Raw genomic sequence first — 10,164 nt, 5'->3', positions numbered from 1 at the left:
ATTATTTAAAAATTATAAATAAGTGATAAACTATTTAAAATGACTTGAAAATATTTTCATTTTATTTTATATTTTATATTTTTTCTTATTTAAAACTAATTATTCAAAATCATTTGAAATTAAAAACCTCGATGATTAATCTATATTGTGGAGGTCCAAAATTGGGTGTCAACAAGGGCCACCAACATTAGGTCTAACGACCCTAGGTACTTTTACCAAGAAGGGCCACCAACAATAGGTCTACAGTTCAAGGTACATTAAGGATAGCTCATTGATCTTCCTAGAGAGAGCCACCACCATTAGGTCTACCGTCTCTAGGTTCATCATTTCACACAACAAGGAGGTCACCGCCATTAGGTCTACCGCTTCAAGGTTTCACATTCACATAGGGTTCTAGACTCACTATGGTCTACCAATTCATGTCATAGTCGAAAATGCCTCATTAGTCATTTATAGAAAGGCTACCTACATTTGGTGTACCAATCAAAATATTCAATCATTCATGCATTTATGAAGAGGCTACCAATAAGGTCTACCAATTCTAGATATTAAGACATCAAGTCAGGATACATTTATTACTCAAGAGAAGGATTCCTAAGCCTACCAAGTCAAGAGATCACATTCAATATAGCTTTCATTTATCAAGAAGAGGGCACCTAAGTCTACCAAGTCAAGATAAGACATTACAATATAAAAACCCTTCACATTCCACTATAAACATTCATAAATGTTTAGTGAGAATACACTTTCAATTACAACACATTCACATTCCATATAAGATCATCATTCTACCATTGAAACCACAAGTATAACCTTAACATCATAATCATTTACACAACATCAAGATAATACTTCAATTCCTCATATAATGCCTTCAAGTACATGATCACATTGTACATGTAAGTAAACACCTCCACCTTTCAAGTGGATCAATATATGATGTAATGTAAACACCACCACCTTTCAAGTGGATCAAAAATTCAAGAATATTTCTACTACATGAGAATTAGGTCACAACTTACCCTTCGCCAAAGCCATAATCACCATTACTCAATTCTCCAACAATTCACCATATATAGGCATAGATAATAATAGAATTCAATAATATAACTCAATCTAAGCACAATTCCACCAATCATTCAATCATATACATCAAACCCACTTCATAAGCCTAATTAGGAATTTAGAGATATCATGGGTTCATAGAATTTTTCATTTTAAAATCATCAATTAAACATCAATCGAATCATAGTTTATCAATTAAAAACATTTGATGCAAGAACCCATGAGATTAAGTGAAGTCTAGGTTTTTGGTGAAACTTGAAAACCTTGAAAATATCTTTGAAATTGACTCTAGGGTGAAAACTAGCCCTAGATGAAGGATCACCATACCTTATACTTGAAGAATCCCCCGAAATTGGAGTAGAAACACTTTGAAATCTCCAACCCTAGCTTGAACTTAACCTTGACCTTGACCTTCAATGGAGTTCTAAAGATAACTTTTTGGGAGGGAAGGCTTTTGTTTTAGGCAAATTTGAAGAATGAATTTTAAATTAGGATATTAATGTTTTAATACACTTAAAATAACTAAAAGCACTTAAAATAACCATCCATGAATTAATTGGGACTTGGGGTGAATTTACCAATTAACCCCCACCTTGGCCACGACTAGACAACAAGCACAGGCCCAATCGACGACCCACCATCCACGGACCGTGGATGGGTTGACGGGGTGTGCTGCTGGTACGTCGTTTGTATCAGAGGCTCAAAATGGAATCCAAGCCTCCCTAGGCTATGTCCTGACCCATGCCCATGATCTACGGGGCGTAGATTGGTCTTTGGGGTGTGGATAGGTGGCGTAGATAAAGCAGTTTTTTGACAGCTTTTTGGTAGTGTTAGGGTCCTCCTCAAGGACCCCTTGGGTGGTCCTTGGGGAGTCGTACCCGGACGTTTAGCCCCTAAACATGTTGTTCTAAGTACGAGAACCATTTTTACAAGATTTAACCCTCATACAACACTCCCAAAACTCCTTTACAAGACACTACAACTCACTAGTTCAACTTACTAGTTTTCGGTCGTCATAGTCGTGTCTTGACGTCTAACCTCTAAGTTGATCAACCATGACTCGGGACAATATAAAACACCATTCAAATTAAAGAACACAGATGAATACATGTCACGCTCTAGTTTCACTAGTTCATTTTTTAGAGTTGTTACACTTCAACTTCTTACTTGAAGTTCTAGAGAGAGAATATTTGGGGAACAGTTGGTTTTGATTTGGGATTTTGGAATTATGAGGAAGATGGCTTAATTTAGGGGTCTTAAATCATTACGAAGTTAGTCTAAATTAGTATAAAACGAGGTCACTTATTATTAACTAAAATCAGAAAATCCCAAAGTGTCCCTAACTTAACTGCCAAAAAGCAGTTTCCAGGTCTCACCCACGCCCCTCACCGAATGACCGTGGTTGGACCCATGGCCCATGATGGTGAAGCGTGGTCTAGGTTCAGAGACCTGGTTTTTAGGGCTTGACCTATGGCCCCCTTACCCACGATCATGGACTTACCCACGAGGCATAGGTCACCTCCGTTGGTCACTGTCTAGGTAGATTTTTGGGGTCCTCCTCAATGACCCATGGTTGGTCCTTGGGAGTCATGCCTTGATATTCCCACACAAAACCCTTTATTTTTAAGTATGGGCAGTTTTGTTTACGACTCTAACCCTCATGTTAAGCTCTAGTTTAGCCTACTAGTTTCTAGAGTGTTACAATATCTCCCCCTTAGGAACATTTGTCCTCGAATGATGACCTAGACACCTTACGGAAGTAAATACTCCCCACAAAGATGTATCGTGATTTGAGAGAAGTCTATTGGTGGAGTAACATGAAGAAGTGTATTTCAGAGTTCCTTGCTAAGTGCCCAATTGTGAACAACTCAAGGTAGAGCACCAGAGACTTAGTGATATGGCTAAGAACATATATCTTCCTGAATGGAAGAGGGAGATGATCAATATGGATTTCATTACTAGGTTACCACGGTCTCGTAGGCAGCATAATTCTATTTAGGTGATTGTAGATCGAATGACTAAATCAACCCATTTCTTACTGGTAAATACTACCAAATGAGCAGAAGATTATGCTAAGTTATATATTCAAGAGGTAGTCAGACTTCATGGAGTTCTGATAGAGGTGCGCAATTCACTGCACAATTTTGGTAGTATTTCCAGAAAGGTTTGGGTTCGAAGGTAAATTTGAGTACTGTTTTTCATCCTCATACGGATGGTCAAGCATAGCATATTATTCAGACTTTAGAGGCTATTTTGAGGGCGTGTGTGATCAATTTCAAAGGTAATTGGGATGATCACTTACCTCTCATTGAGTTTGCTTACAACAACAGTTATCACTCTAGCATCCAGATGGCTCCCTATGAGGCTCTTTATGAGAGAAGTTGTAGATCTCCTATTGGGTGGTTTGTGGTTGGTGAGGTTGGGTTGATAGGACCAGACTTGGTTCATCAAGCTATGGAGAAGGTGAATATTATTCAAGAGAGGTTGAAAACAATGCAAAGTCGTTGATGTTAGGAGAAGATGCTTGGTGTTTGAGTTGGATGATTGGGTTTATTTGAAGGTTTTACCCATGGAGGGTGTTATGCGGTTTGGCAAGAAGGGGAAGCTCAATCCTCGGTATATTGGCCCTTATAGGATATCCAAGAGGATTGACAATGTAGCCTATGAGTTGGAGCTATCGTCAGAATTAGCAGCAGTCCATTCGGTGTTTTACATTTCAATGTTAAAGAAGTGTATGGGCGATCCTTCACTTATTATATCGACTGAAGACCTTAATATTAAGGATAGCTTATCTTATGAGGAGATTCCCGTTTAGATTCTGGATCGTCAGGTTCGCAAGTTGAGGACCAAGGAGGTAGCCTCAGTCAAGGTCTTATGGAGGAATTAGTTTGTCAAGGATGCTTCTTGGGAGGCTGAGGTGGATATGAAGAAGAGATACCCACATCTCATTGAGTCCGGAGAAAATCCAAATCAAGGTACTAATCCTTTTCTTGGTATTTTCTTTTAGTTGGAATGTTGTGTTACTTTGCATATCGGGTGTTTGAGTTGTGTGTTAGATGCTACCACCCTTAGTCTACTTAGAGTAATCTTATTCGAGGACGAATGTTCTCAAGGGGGAGATATTGTAACACATCGGTATTTGAAAGAGCTAAATTTAGAAAGAACTAATTTGGAAAGAGCCAAATCTAAAATGTTTACAAGTTATACTTAAGTTGTGAGTTTTGGGTCAACTTCAAATGACTTTCAATTTTAGTACAGAATGAGTTAGGTGTCCCATAAGATATCAAATGAAAGGTCTTGAAATCCTCTTTTGAACGTCGCCGAGTTTGCTAATTTCCTAGCTTGTATGAGGGTGATATGCCCGTTTGAAGTTAGACTGACCAATTAAGCAAAGTTACCCAAAAATGTGAGGGGTATTTTGGTCTTTTCCTTACTCAATCAGATTAAAACGATTTTTAGTATTATTTTGGGGTCAAATCTGATTTGGGTCAGTTTTAGAAATCCAAATTACGCTTAGGATTTTAGAAGAGTTTTCAAGAAGACAAAAGAGGAGAAAAGAGGGAAGGTTCAAGGCGTTCATCAAGTTTTATTGTGATTCGAGGATTTTTTTGCCAAGGGTTTGATCCCTAAGAGGTACGTGAGGTTTCTCATAGTTATGGATATGTTCATCCTCACGCCAAACATTTATTTATTTCAGTAAATCATTCATGAAATCGTTATGTATAGGTTCTTGAGAAATTCATAAGGTTTTACTTCGTTCTTTATCAATAAAGTCATGTTGGATTGTTAAAGTGAGGATTTCGCAAATGAGTGATGTTCTTGGTGTGAATTGAAGGAGTTTTCGATGAATTTGTTGGGTTTATGAATCTAAATGAGTTTGAAAATGAATCATTCGATTCCAAGTGATCTAGGCCATGAATTGAACAAGAAAAACTCGTCAAAATTCTGGGTTTGGGATGGGGCATCGCACCCCCAAGGTGCCTGGGGGCTGGTGTGACACGCCAGTAAGATACCCAATCAGATCCCCAGTAAATGGGGGCCTGGCGTGACGCGCCAGTAGGATTCCCAATTAGACCCCCAATAAATGGGGCCTGGCGCTATGCGCCAGTAGGATTCTCAATCAGACCCCACTACATAGTTCTTTCCCTATTCTCGTTCCGTACTTGTTCCATTGATCTGAGTTGTCATTCTCTTCTTATTGTAAACTATCTAAAGCTCCATTAATCATTGAAGGATCTTATGCATCTTCTGATCATCATTGTTAAACTCATATTTTCAAGTCAAGATAAAGTTAAGAGGGAATTCAAAGGTTTTATTTCATGAACGCTTAAGAGTTTTCAAATGCTATTTATATAACTAAATGTGTACTTATGTATCTATGTTGAATATTGAACTTGAAAGATAAGTTCACAAGTACATCTTTTCAAAAATGTAAACACATCTAATGTTAGAAAAGTATTTCAATCAAGTAAGAAGTCCATTCCTTGTAATGGGTGAATTGAGAATAATGTTATATCTATTATTTTGGGAGTAGTATCGAGCACCGAGTTGGGTTAGAGTCTCTTATGATTTGGAAGTCCCATAGAACTACCTAGCCAGCGTTAGATAGGATAGAATTGACTCTCCATGCGACTCCTCACTGCCTCTGAGAAGTCAAATTAGATGGACCCATAGTCACAATCTCATGTTATACCTCGACAAAGTATAGTGTGGCCTTGGCAACGTGAGGCGAAATGTTGTACCATCACTACAACAAATTTGATTATCAGGGACGAATAATTTCGTCATTTATAAATCAAATTTCGTCACTTAAAATCTTGTGAGACGAAAAAAAATTCGTCAAACAGTCGTCACTAAACGTGCGTCGCTAAAAGTATACAAAGACGATTTAGTGCTTCGTCACTAATAGTATTATATTAACTACAAAAATAAAAATCGTCTCCAAATGCATTAATATTTGTGACGAATTTATTTGTCATAAAAAGTTTAATTTTTTTGTACTTAATAGTATGTTTTGTCACTAAAAATGGTATTACTATCGACAAAATGATGTCGTCACTAATTATTTAGTTCAATTACTGACGACATTAATTGTCTCTAAAGTTATATGTATTTCATAGTTGAACAAATGTAGTTTCGTCACTAATGACTACTTTTTATATACAAAAAAATATTTTGTCCTTAAATGTATAAATTAGGGACAAATTTATTGTTATAAAAAACTTAATAATTTTGTGGTTAAAATCTATCATTTTGTCACTAAAAGTATTATTTTTACTGACAATATATATTGTCATTATTCATTATCACGATTAGTGACAATTACAATTGTCACAACATAAAAAAATAATTCGTATTCAATAAAAAAGAGGTACTAGGACAATACATTTAAATTGTCACTAAATTTAGTCAACTTGTAATGAACTAATTTATTTCGTGACGAAAAACATTTATCTTGAAAAGTTTAATATAGTCGTTGCTAAAAATTACTTTTGATGATAAAAAAATTTTGTCACTAATTACAAATAAATAATGACATTTAATATTTTGTATTGGTATTATTTATTAAATTGGAGTTGCCTAAATTAAAATTAAACATAAAACATGCTAGATAATAATAAAAATTCAGCCATGATCATATAATTAAAAACAACGAAAATTATATTGAGATAATATCTCATTATAAACTCCTTAAATAAAAGTAATATATGTCCAATAACAAGAAAATCTAATTGAAATATACTAAATATTATCCTAAACTTAGACAAATAATTAAAAGTTTCTTCCAAAGTAGCAATAATGTGGTGACACATAGCTTGCAATTGATTTTGATTCAATTCTCCCCTTTTATACCTGTGAAAAAAGAAATAAACAAAATTAAGATTTAATTTAAAGTCTGTATGCTAAGTTTAAAAGTAAAATATACAACACAATTCCTCTTTCATATGTTGTAATGTGCAGTTTTATAAGATTATTGGATAGATGGTCCATGGTATTACAATTCAATTTCTTCCATCTGGGAAGAGTTCTATTCAGTCTCATTTTCAGATACGACAACTACTTTTCTTCTAGGACCAATATGATTGATTGTAAACTATAATAAGTAATAATAATAATAAGATTTATGCTACGTGGGTGGGGGTTGATGTTACTTTTGATTCATTAGTTTATCCAAATGGACTTCATTTTGTTTTAGTTAACAATTAGTACAAGTGAGGCTTTGCCCTCATGGTTTATCCTACTTACCAAGCACAATAGTTCTATTATGATATAAGTAATCAATTTTTTTTGCATTCTTTGTACCAAGTTACTCAGCCCTATATATGTTCCTGCAAAGCATTTGCTTCAATAAAATTTCCTATTTTTAGTCTAAGACTAAGACCCCAACCTCTTTACAAACTATATGAAGTATTTAAGCAACTAAACTCATTAGTTAATCTCTTGCTCAGTTAAGTTACTAAGTAAATCTGCTTATAACTACTTGTAATTCAACAGTAAAAAGAATCACCTTCTATCATGCATAACTAGAAAGCTTACGTAGCTAGCAGTTGGTACTGGAGGAAGATTCACACCATGAAAGAAAAAATGTGACGTTGGTATATGCAAGATAGGTACTGGCTGACTAAGGGAGGTGAATACTCAATCACGAGGAGCTATATTGATATTAGAGGGCACCACAACAATTCACATATTGTTGAATGCATTTGGAGTGCAGTGGCTCAACTTAAACATAGATTTATTCTATGGTAAGCTGTCCAAGACAGATTGCTAACTAAGGAAAGGCTGATGAAGATGAACATCTCATTGGAGGAAGTTAATTGTTGTTTATGTGATACTCAGAAGCTGGAGACAGTCAAACACTTGTTCAGTGAATGCCCATGGATCACTGAGGTCAACAGGGGTGTTGAACAATGGACATGCTTGCCTATACAACTGGGGGAGGTGAAGGAAGTAATGCTGAAAATTAAAAGGAAGAAATGGAAGCTGTCTGAGAAACAAGTGATAGCTGCGAGTTGGGGGGCAATGATCTAGCATACTCGGAGATCCCAGAACTGAATTTTTTTCAAAAGAGTACATATACAAACAGCTGAGATACACACACAAATTAAGAGGGAGATTTTACATAGAATAGACATACTTAGTTCATCAAAGAGAGCTTGCAGATGTAGTGTTTTTCTGCAAAGGCTGAAAGTGTAACTAGTTTTGTGTCTTGTTAGAGGTTGAGATGCAGTTGTTGTGCTCAAGGGCTCTTTAGGTGTATGTTTTCGTTTTAGTAATGGTAATGTTTAGATGGTTACCAAAAAAAGATAGACATTATATTTCTTTTGATCTCCTACTCTCCTCAAGTTGTTGACTACCACATCATCTAGTAATGTACTAATTAACTTTACCTTTACAAAGTAACAGACCTCCAAGACAACTCCTAGGAGTAATATAAACTATAACAATAATAACATTCTAATTAAGAGATTAATGAATACTATCATGGAAATGATTTTTTACTACTAAGAACTCTAACAACAATTTCCAGGACCTTCCTTTGGAGGGTAACAGTAAAGCACACAAGTTTTTCCTAGTTAAATGATCTAATATGGTTAGACCAAAGCTGCAAGGGGGCTTGAAAATAAGGGACCATTGTGACACTTGCAATATTTGGTTTCAAGGAATTGGTTGTTCTAATATGAGTTGTTTACAGCTACTACATCATATACATACTGAGACACCCCCACTTTATGTCAAACTTCATTTTCTTGAATACCTATCAAACTAGTTGCCTCATATTACCAAATATTGCTATCAAAAATTAAGAAAAAGCATACCAAACCATCACTCAATGAACTCAGCAAGGAGTAAGAGACTGATAAGAATAGCAATTGTAACTCTATAATGTTCATATCCTACTCACATGGTCTTAAAAGCTACAAAATTTTGTAATAAGAAGGAAATCTCCTTTTTAAATCTCTAGCTACTAGCAATGCTTCCCTCTATAATGTACTATATCACTTTCTACACTTTTTCCAGTAACATTAGAAGCAACTGAAATTTAAAGTATTGGGCATGTTTAATATTGATCTGTTTAGGTAAGGTATTAACTTGTACATCATGATATAATGAATTTGTATAGACTACAACTTATTAAACATGAAGTTTGAGTTAGCAAATAAAATAGAAATATACCTTAAGTCTACCTTCTGATGGAGCGCTGCATCATAAAAAATTATATGGAAAGTTAGAAACTAAATGTTACATATTTATATATTTATTTTAAAAAATCAAATAGAAAATATCATATAAGTTTGCATTACTTCTAACCTTGATGGCGATGAGCGAGCAAAGAGTTGTATCTTCCTAAACATGTCTTCTTGGCGTGCTACTACAGTGTCCAACTAAGAATTTAATGCTTTTATTTGTGACTGTTGGTCTTGAATCTGAGATTGCTGGTCTAGTATCTGAGACTGTTGATTTTCTACCTCAGTTTCAGCTGCATTTAATCGTTTCTGTAAGTCATGTTGGGCACTAGCAGCTTCTTGTTTCACCTTTTTGAGAGAGTCCTCTAACTCAGCCGTTCTCCTTTGTGTAGCTCTTGTAGTATTATGTTTTGGACCATAACCAAGGCCTTTTATATATCCCGACTTTGTACCAAGAACAGTATCCACAATTTCATCAATAGTCATGGAAGACTCTCCCGAAGTATATATATCTTTCAAATCAATCATGTTGTTCTACATAAAATTATGAATACTATTTAAAGGAGAAGGAAAAACTTCTGAAGAATATTAATCAGACAAATGCAATGTGTATATGAAGTATAAATATTAATTTTCTTACATAACGAGTCTCAGCCTCTAGAGTCTTCACTCGTGTAATGAGTATGCTTGTAAAACTCAATTCTATCAGGCTCTACTCCTTCAGGTTTAGTCCCACCCTGTATAATAAGAAAATAATTGAAATAGTACTAAATTTTTATTAGTTAAAAGAATAAAAAGGGTATAACTTACCATTTCAGCATGAGCCGCTACAAACGCTTTTGACCCCATGAAATAATTAGATTTAAGCTTAGTTCTATTGACCTTGTTTATGTCGCATCGTTTCTACAAA

The 10,164-nt window shown here is 35.2% G+C and overlaps 1 long non-coding RNA gene across 1 annotated transcript; it reads right to left on the bottom strand.

Annotated features, from left to right (window-relative positions):
* Window positions 1-6,705: 6,705 nt before the first annotated feature.
* On the bottom strand, window positions 6,706-10,126 carry LOC107060208 (uncharacterized). Its single transcript, XR_001473207.1, has 5 exons — window positions 10,065-10,126; window positions 9,895-9,991; window positions 9,379-9,788; window positions 9,244-9,268; window positions 6,706-6,918 (listed from the first exon to the last, which is right to left on the bottom strand). It is a non-coding gene; the product is annotated as an uncharacterized lncRNA (long non-coding RNA).
* Between the last annotated feature and the right edge of the window lie 38 nt (window positions 10,127-10,164).

This window comes from Solanum tuberosum, unplaced genomic scaffold, assembly GCF_000226075.1.
Source record: "Solanum tuberosum cultivar DM 1-3 516 R44 unplaced genomic scaffold, SolTub_3.0 scf00067, whole genome shotgun sequence".
NCBI lineage: Eukaryota > Viridiplantae > Streptophyta > Magnoliopsida > Solanales > Solanaceae > Solanum > Solanum tuberosum.
This window is presented reverse-complemented; position numbering and strand designations above follow the sequence as displayed.